Source organism: Anabrus simplex, chromosome 1 (assembly GCF_040414725.1).
Source record: "Anabrus simplex isolate iqAnaSimp1 chromosome 1, ASM4041472v1, whole genome shotgun sequence".
Lineage (NCBI taxonomy): Eukaryota > Metazoa > Arthropoda > Insecta > Orthoptera > Tettigoniidae > Anabrus > Anabrus simplex.
The window spans coordinates 1,745,317,793-1,745,326,456 of record NC_090265.1 but is presented as its reverse complement, the minus strand read 5'-3'; the positions used below and the strand labels follow the sequence as shown (position 1 = coordinate 1,745,326,456).

Below are 8,664 nucleotides of genomic sequence, written 5' to 3'. Positions count from 1 at the left end.
ATGTCACCACGTGGAAAATTTTGAGTTTTTGAACTGTGTCACTTTTGATGTGTTTTTGTTTCGCTTGAAGTAAGAAGTGTGAACTTTCTCTTCTAGAGGACACTACTGAAGATCAACAATAGCGCACCCTAGTGCGGAGTCAAAGAACTATTTTGTTGGAGAAATTTTTATTTCAAAAGTTTGTTTCTTGTTAAATTTCTTTCTGTTATTGTTTAAGTTGGCTGAATACCCCTCTTTTTCCCCTTGTTTTAGATTTATCCAATCCCGAATTTCTTTTAGTAATTTCTGACCAATCTGGTGTATCTTCCCCCAACTTGTATCTGTTGCGGGGTCCTATCCAATAAAAACATTGTGGGCGGGTGTTTTCATTCCCCTAATGCCTAGAAACTTCCGCGAGAGTATATAAACTGCTGATTTTAGGGTCTCCGGGCCACTTCTGTTCCATCTTTCAGTGTATTAAGTACATAGCAGGAGGCGGGAAGCGCCTCTTTCCTCGGCGGCGGTCAACAATAAGGTAATGGCCGATTAATAAATTCTTTCTTTTCTTGCTCAGCAGTTTAACTTTCGGGGCGGGTTCTAAGCGTTCAACCATGTAACCTTTTCCTAAAATGTAAAAACAACTGGTATCTATTCTATTTTAAAACGACATATCGGGATAGAGAGTGCTTAGCCCTCTCGAGCTCCCACTCACATCGTCTTGAGGTGAACTTATTCTCTCAACCAATTCTTCCGTAATGTAATGTAAATTGCTATTAAGTCACCTCTGTAGTATGGGATTAGCCCTTGTAATAACGGCCTAGTGCCAAAGTAGGTTTTAAAATCAAAGTGTATTAGGAGTGCAAGTTCGCCTCCTCCCAAATTGTTTTAGAGGTCATTCAATTAACCTGCTTTTCATTTAATAGACCTCAGTAGATTGGGTATTTTACCCCTGTGTGTATGTCCGTTGAGGACAACTTGAAGGTGGAGTTTGGTGTGGCCTAGGAGAGGCTTAAATTAAAGAGCGTGTGGCTCTTTTGGAAACGGAGTGTTGTATGCCTCGAGGAGGCTTTACTGTGTAATTTGGAGAAAGTGCTCCAGGGTTTGATTGGGGTCTTCTGCCCCTTTGTTAAAATTTGTATATCGGAAAGTTGGGCTAGTTGCTCAAAAATTGTGAACTCAGGGCTCGAAGCCCAAACTCTGTAATCCCTGTAATTGTACATTTCAAATTGTGTTTCGGCTACTAAGTACCTGTTCTTTGTTATTACTTAATATTGAAAAGGAAATATAACCTTGTTAACTTTTACATGAACTTTGATTCCGTAGTTTGAGACCCATTCACGCCCGCACCTTCTTACACCTCTACCTACCACCAAAACACGGTAACAATAATAATAATAATAATAATAATAATAATAATAATAATAATAATAATAATAATAATAATAATTGTTTCGGTCCCACTCACTTCAATTACGGTTTTCGGAGACGCCGAGGCGCCAGAGTTTTGACTCGCAGGAGTTCTTTTACGTGTTAAATCTACTGACACGAGGCTGAGGTATTTGAACACCTTCAAATACCACCGGACTAAGCCAGGATCGAACCTGCCAAGTTGGGGTCAGAAGGCCACCGCCTCAACCTTCTGAGCCACTCAAGCAGGCAGGATTTCTACGTTCACACCAGGCCAATCCTGGGACTGTACCTTAATTAAGGCAACGGATGCTATCTTCCCAATCATAGCCCTTTTCCATTCTTGCGTCCCCGAAAATCGTTGATGTGTTAGTGCGACGTAAAAAAAAAAGTAGAATTCCAATTTTTGTAGCTGAGCAAACTACAATCCCTACGTAATGCCTTCAGGTTCGCCTCTGTGGTGTAGTGGTTAGTGTGATTAGCTGCCACCCCATTCGATTCCCGGCTCCGCTATGAAATTTGAAAAGTGGTACGAGGGCTGGAACGGGGTCCATTCAGCCTCGGGAGGTCAACTGAGTAGAGGTGGGTTCGATTCCTACCTCAGCCATCCTCGAAGTGGTTTTCCACTTCTCCTCCAGGCAAATGCCGGGATGGTACCTAACTTAAGGCCACGGCCGCTTCCTTCCCCCTTCCTTGTCTATCCCTTCCAATCTTCCCATCCCCCCGCAAGTACTGGTCACCCTCCCCAGTTGTATCCCAAGACCCAGAGTCTGAAGCTCCAGGACACTGCCGTTGAGGCGGTAGAGGTGGGATCCCTCGCTGAGTCCAAGGGAAAAACCAACCCTGGAGGGTAAACAGATTAAGAAAGAAAGATAATACGAAAATTTATTGTGTACAACGGCATAGCCATGTTGAAACAGAGGTTCCTGTGAGATCTCCGAAGTTGAGCATCATCGGGCTTCGTCTAAATTTGGATGGATAACCGCATGCTGCTGGCTAGAGAAGGAGTGGTACCAGCAAGTAAACTCTGGGTCAGAATGCCTGATAATTGGCTCTTGGCTTAACTGCGGGTACCGACTTGGTCACCAGCGTCCAGGTACTTGATTTTTACGAGTACGAGTACGTCCCACCTACACATATAGGTCTTAAGGCGACGATGGAATTGGAATGGGCTGTGAGCGGGAAGGAAGAGGCCGTGGCCTTATTTAAGGTATAGCCCACGCATTTGCATGGTGTGAAAATGGGAAACCACAGAAATCATCTTCAGGGCTGCCGACAGTGGAGTTCGAACCCACTATCTCTCGAATGGAAGCTTACAGCTTCGCGGTGCTAACCACACGGCCACTTGCTCGGTAGTACTTGATTTGATTTGACAGTTTTATTAATATAACGTTCTGCTGAAAATGAAAACCTACAACCTGTTTTACAGTCATTGACCGGGTCAGGGATGTAACGAATGAAGCATATACAGGCTGTTAGTACGTTGGGGTCGCCATCCCAAAGTGATATATTAATGACTGATAGATGCTATGAAATGAGAATGGAGAGTGTTGCTGGAATGAAAGATGACAGGGAAAACCGGAGTACCCGGAGAAAAACCTGTCCCGCCTCCGCTTTGTCCAGCACAAATCTCACATGGAGTGACCGGGATTTGAACCACGGTATCCAGCGGTGAGAGGCCGACGCGCTGCCGTCTGAGCCACGGAGACTCCAACGTTCTGCTAAATATTGTAATTATAATGACGCATGACCTCCGGAGAGGCCTAGTGCAGGTCTTTTTAAGTTGACACCCACGGGCAACCGGCGCGTCTATGATTAGGGGTCCTACCTAGGACGGATTCTAACATTGAAGACGGCTGCACACCACACACTGTCCAGACAGAGAAGCGATTACCAAACAGAGCCCGGATAGCTCAGTCGGTAGAGCATTAGGCTTTTAACCTAAGGGTCCAGGGTTCGAGTCCCTGTTCGGGCGGAAATTTTTAATGAGCTATCTTATCATATTCGGAGCTCGTACGGCCTTGACAACACAATGCCAAGTGGAAATTCAGCAGTTTGCTTTATCTGGTGATAGAACACAACTTCACTTTCCCAGCCTCATGGTAACAGGCAGCTAGCGGATTCCCCAGTGGCGCAATTGGTTAGCGCACGGTACTTATATGACAGTAGCCGAGAGATGCCGGGGTTGTGAGTTCGAGCCTCACCTGGGGAAATTTTTACGATATGCCGTTATTTGATGCGCTTGTGAATGGTCGGCTGTTGAGAGTGATAGACAAAGTAGTTAAACCATAATGAAATTGTTTCATTTTGTTTGTGTTTGATCGATTTAGTGCTATTTATATATTGGTGCTTAGTGCTTGTTGGTAGAAATTGGCAGTAGTATTATTCATTTGCTCCACTTCTGTGGTGTAGTGGTTAGTGTGATTAGCTGTTACCCCTGGAGGCCCGGGTTCGATTCCCGCTCTGTCACAAAATTTGAAAAAGTGATACGAGGGCTGGAACGGGGTTCACTCAGCCTCGGAAGGTCAACTGCGTAGAGGTGGGTTCGATTCCCACCTCGGCCATCCTGGAAGTGGTTTTCCGTGGTTTTCCACTTCTCCTCCTGGCAAATGCCGGGATGGTTCCTAACTTAATGCCACGACCGCTTCCTTCCCTCTTCCTTGTCTATCCCTTCCAATCTTCCCATCCCCTCACAAGGCCCCAGTTCAGCATAGCAGGTGAGGCCGCCTAGGCGAGGTCATCCTCCCCTGTTGTATCCCCGACCCAGAGTCTGAAGCTCCCTTGAGGCGGTAGGGGTGGGATCCGTCACTGAGTCCGAGGGGAAAACCGACCCTGGAGGGTAAAACAGATAAAGAAGAGTATATTCATTTGAATTTTTTACCAGGTAGTTCAGCTGGTGATTACGTTTTCTAGGTTAAGTAGGCTAGTTAGGTGTACTTTGTTTCGAATTTAGGTTTAGGAAATAATTTAGGTAAAATATTAACTTTTGTTATCAAAAGAAGTTGTAACTTCTGTAGCTTTCACATTCGAGCAGACGATAGACCCGGTATATCGTATAGGTATCCGTTCAAACTATCACGAAGGTAATCATTTATTCAATTAAATATCTCGATGTCCACCTCTGTGGTGTAGTGGTTGGCGTGATTAGCTGCCACCCCAGGAGGTCCGGGTTCGATTCCTGGTTCTGCCACGAAATTTGAAAAGTTGTACGAGGGCTGGAACAGGGTTCACTCAGCCTTGGGAGGTCAACTGAGTAGAGGTGGGTACGATTCCTACCTCAGCCATCCTCGAAGTGGTTTACCGCGCTTTCCCACTTCTTATTCTTTATCTGTTTACTGTCCAGGGTCGGTTTTTCCCTCGGACTCAGTGACGGATCCCACCTCTACCGCCTCAAGGGCAGTGTCCTTGAGCTTCAAACTCTGGGTCGGGGGATACAGCTGGGGAGGATGACCAGTACCTACCTCGCCCTGGCGGCCTCACCTGCTATACTGAACAGGGGCCTTGTGAGAGGATGGGAAGATTGGAAGGGAAGGAAGGGGCCATGGCCTTAAGTTAGGTACCATCCCGGCATTTGCCTGGAGGAGAAGTGGGAAACCACCGATAACCACTTCGAGGATGGCTGAGGTGGGAATCGAGCCCACCTCTACTCAGTTGACCTCCCGAGGCTGAGTGGACCCCGTTCCAGCCCTCATACCACTTTTCAAATTTCGTGGCAGAGCCAGGAATCGAACCCGGGCCTCCGGGAGTGGCGGCTGATCACACTAACCACTACGCTACAGAGTCGGACGCTTTCCCACTTCTCCTCCAAGCAAACGCTGGGATGGTACTTAATTGAAGGCCATGGGAGCTTTCTTACCTCTTTCAGACATTGGGTGATATACTGGTCATCCTGCCCAGTTGTATCCCCGACACAAAGTCTCACGCTCCAGGACACTGCCCGTGAGGCAATAGAGTTGGGATCCCTCGCTGAGTCTGAGGGAAAACGAACCCTGGATGGTAAACAGATTAAGAAAGAAAGAAAGAAAGAAAGAAAGAAAGAAAGAAAGAAAGAAAGAAAGAAAGAAGTGTTTTTGAAGAGGAAGATCTCATTTGCTTCAAGTATGAACCCTTAACATCCTCTGATGCAGAGAGAAGTTCGTCGATGTTCTCCAACGTGCTGTCTGAAAACCGACGATGCTTTACGCCTAAGAACCTGGAGGTGATTATTGTGATATACAGCAAAGCCAACTGAGGAAAACTTTCCGCATTCCAATCTCTGTAACCCTAGTGTGGTTAAGCCAAATATGATTCTAGTGACACTAATTTCAATTTCTTTCTCCAGAATGTCCATTGCGGGTTCGCTGAATTCATTCTAGGTAAAAAAAAAAATACCGTTCCTTTTTAAATTCTGCAAGTACTTGTTTTAAAAGACACGGAATTCCCTTTTTAAAATTATTAATATAAAGTCTTTAAAAAAGCTTTTGACTCTGTTGATAGGGAAGCCCTAGATAAAGTAATCCGTGAATTTGGAATTAAAACTAAATTGGCAAACCTAATTCATGAAACCCTTACAGACACTATCTAGAAAGTAAAATTTATGGGTGAAATATCTCGACCTTTCAAAATGAATACAGGTGTCAGGCAGGGCGATGGTTTATCTCAACTCCTTTTCAATCGTGCCATTGAAAAAATTGTAAGAATTTGGAATGAAAAACTGAAAGAATCCAAAATATTGCCGCTCGTGCTGGGGAAAACGAACAAAGGTGTTGCAATAAATTGCCTAGCATTTGCAAATGACTTTGCCATACTTTCACAAAGCCTTACAGATGCAGCAATGCAAGTCAATCTCCGTGAAAAGACAGCCAACATGATAGGCTTGAGAACCTCTGCCAAGAAGACATAACTTTTGACGAATATAAAAAGTGCCCTGCAGTTTTTAGTAACAGATATTGGTCAAATAGAAAAGGTAAAGAAATTCAAATATTTGGGTGAGACAATTCAAGAAAATGGTTTAGAAAAATCTGCTATAAAGGAGAGGATACAAAAGATGGAAAGATCTTACGGTATAACTAAGAATACTTACAACAAAAAGTGCTTATCAACAAAACTTAAAATAAAGCACTACAACACAGTAGTGAAACCAGAATGCCTGTATGGCAGCGAATGTCTAGCACTGAACTAAAAGCTTGATAAATTAGAAATATTAGAAAGAAGAATTATAAGGAAAATATTAGGTCCTCTAAGAATTGCAGAGTTTTGGAAATTAAGAAGTATCAATGAAATTTACCAGAACATAGAAAACATATCAGAAACAATAAGAAAAAGGAGGTTGCTATTTTTTGGACACATTTATAGAATGGATGGCAATAGACTAACTAAACGAATCTTCAAGTACCTTTGGGAAAAGAAATCAACCACCACCTGGATTCAAGAAGTCAAGAAAGACCTGGAAAGGAACAACATACGAGAAGAAGAAGAATTATTGGAAATAAACGATTTTTAGGAAGAAAGTCTTACAAATGGAAGGATTCCAAGGGAGGAAGGAAAAGAAAACAGCCACAAAGCGGACTGAAGACAGGAAAAAGAAGCACAGTGAAACAATGAAAGAATACTGGAAGAAGAGGAAAGAACAGCTAAGGAGGAAGAATTGAAATTGTAACGTGGTCCTTAGAAGGCCGGAACGCAAGAAGAAAGTCACAAAGAAGAAGTAATTCACTCACATGTTTTCGTACTGAATGTTGCATATTAAAATATCATATTCCTTCACTATATACAGTGGCGGTCAAAATAATAGAGCCACCTCTATTGACGGGATTAAGAACTAGGATATATATTAGCTCACAAAATCTCCACCAGTGCCGTGTTGTCAGTCCGTTTTAGACAACATCAGGGAAGACGTCGCTGCTATCTGTAGTCGTGCGAAAAAATGCGTTTGAGCTAAACGTGCGAAAAGAGGCATAAAGGTAAGAATCTTATGGGTCAAAATAATAGAGCCGATTTACAGAAGTCCCGTTCAAATTGATTTTTTGCAGTTGTTTTGGGGACTAGCGATATTATTTGTCAACAAACCTCCACTCAATATTATTTTGTATGTAAATTAACGTTTGGTTTTGTTTACATTCTTCTAGATGGGCAGAGCAAAGCATACAAGTGATGATGAGCATATAGTAATGTTCCGGATGTTCAAAAGTGGGATGTCCTTGAATCAAATATCCAAAGATTTACACGTTTCGCGAAAACAAGTCCAGAACGCCATTACACTGGCAAAACAAACAAAGCCACCGATGGAGAACAGGGGGCAACATCGTGTAACTACTCCTCCCGTAGACAGACTCATCACTAGGGAAGTAAAGAAAAGCCCATTTTTGTCAACACCACGACTGGAAGCCATTTTGTTTAGCGACAAAAATGAAGTTCAACCATCAAACTCAACGATTCAAAGACGACTGAGATCCACAAAATTGAATTGGCGCATTGCGAGACAGGAGCCACATGTTTCAAAAGCTAATGTTCGGAAAAGGTTGGCCTTTGCCCGGAGAAATGAACAAAAACCTAATATTTGGTGGAAGAACATCCTTTGGTCCGATGAATCCAAGTATAATAGGTTTGCCTCAGATGGAAAAGTCTATGTGCGCCGCCCACCAAACTAGGAATTTAATCCCAAGTACACTTTAAAAACTGTGAAATACGGTGGCGGAAGTGTTACGGTATGGGGATGTTTTTCATGGTACGGCGTTGGTCCAATACACCGTATCAACGGCATAATGTACGCACAAATGTACAAAGACATCTTGGCAAATGTTATGCTGCCTTATGCTGAAGAGGAAATGCTGCTGAAATGGAAATTTCAGCACGATAACGATCCAAACCATACTGCAAGGATCATAAGGCAGTTTTTTCAAGATCACCATATCGAAGTATTAGAGTGGCCACTTCAATCCCCTGACGCATCACCCATTGAGTGCTTATGGGAGATCGTAGACAAGAGAACTGACCACTCAAAAGCTACATCTTTAGATAAATTTTGGGAAGAAATCCAGAGAGCCTGGTATATTATCAGCAGCGACGAATGCAGGCATTTAGTCGACTCTATGGGTAAGAGGTGCAGGGAAATCCTCAAAAATAAGTGTTATCCCACGAAGTACTAATGCACTCCTATGCAAAAATGACTGTTCCTGTAAATTTCATAAGACTGAGATCAAGTACAAAATATTTGTGTCAATTGGCTCTATTTTTTTGACCCTGTGGTCTGGTATTCTTTTGAATATTATTGATTAGTTTGAGTTGTGTTATCTATAT

At 43.2% G+C, this 8,664-nt stretch overlaps 2 non-coding genes across 2 annotated transcripts; both read left to right on the top strand.

Annotated features, from left to right (window-relative positions):
* The first annotated feature begins 3,288 nt into the window (after positions 1-3,288).
* TRNAK-UUU (transfer RNA lysine (anticodon UUU)) lies at positions 3,289-3,361 on the top strand. The gene has a single exon. It is a non-coding gene; the product is annotated as a tRNA-Lys (tRNA).
* A 147-nt stretch (positions 3,362-3,508) lies between these two features.
* TRNAI-UAU (transfer RNA isoleucine (anticodon UAU)) lies at positions 3,509-3,598 on the top strand. The gene is given in 2 exon segments: positions 3,509-3,546; positions 3,563-3,598. It is a non-coding gene; the product is annotated as a tRNA-Ile (tRNA).
* The last annotated feature ends 5,066 nt before the right edge of the window (positions 3,599-8,664 follow it).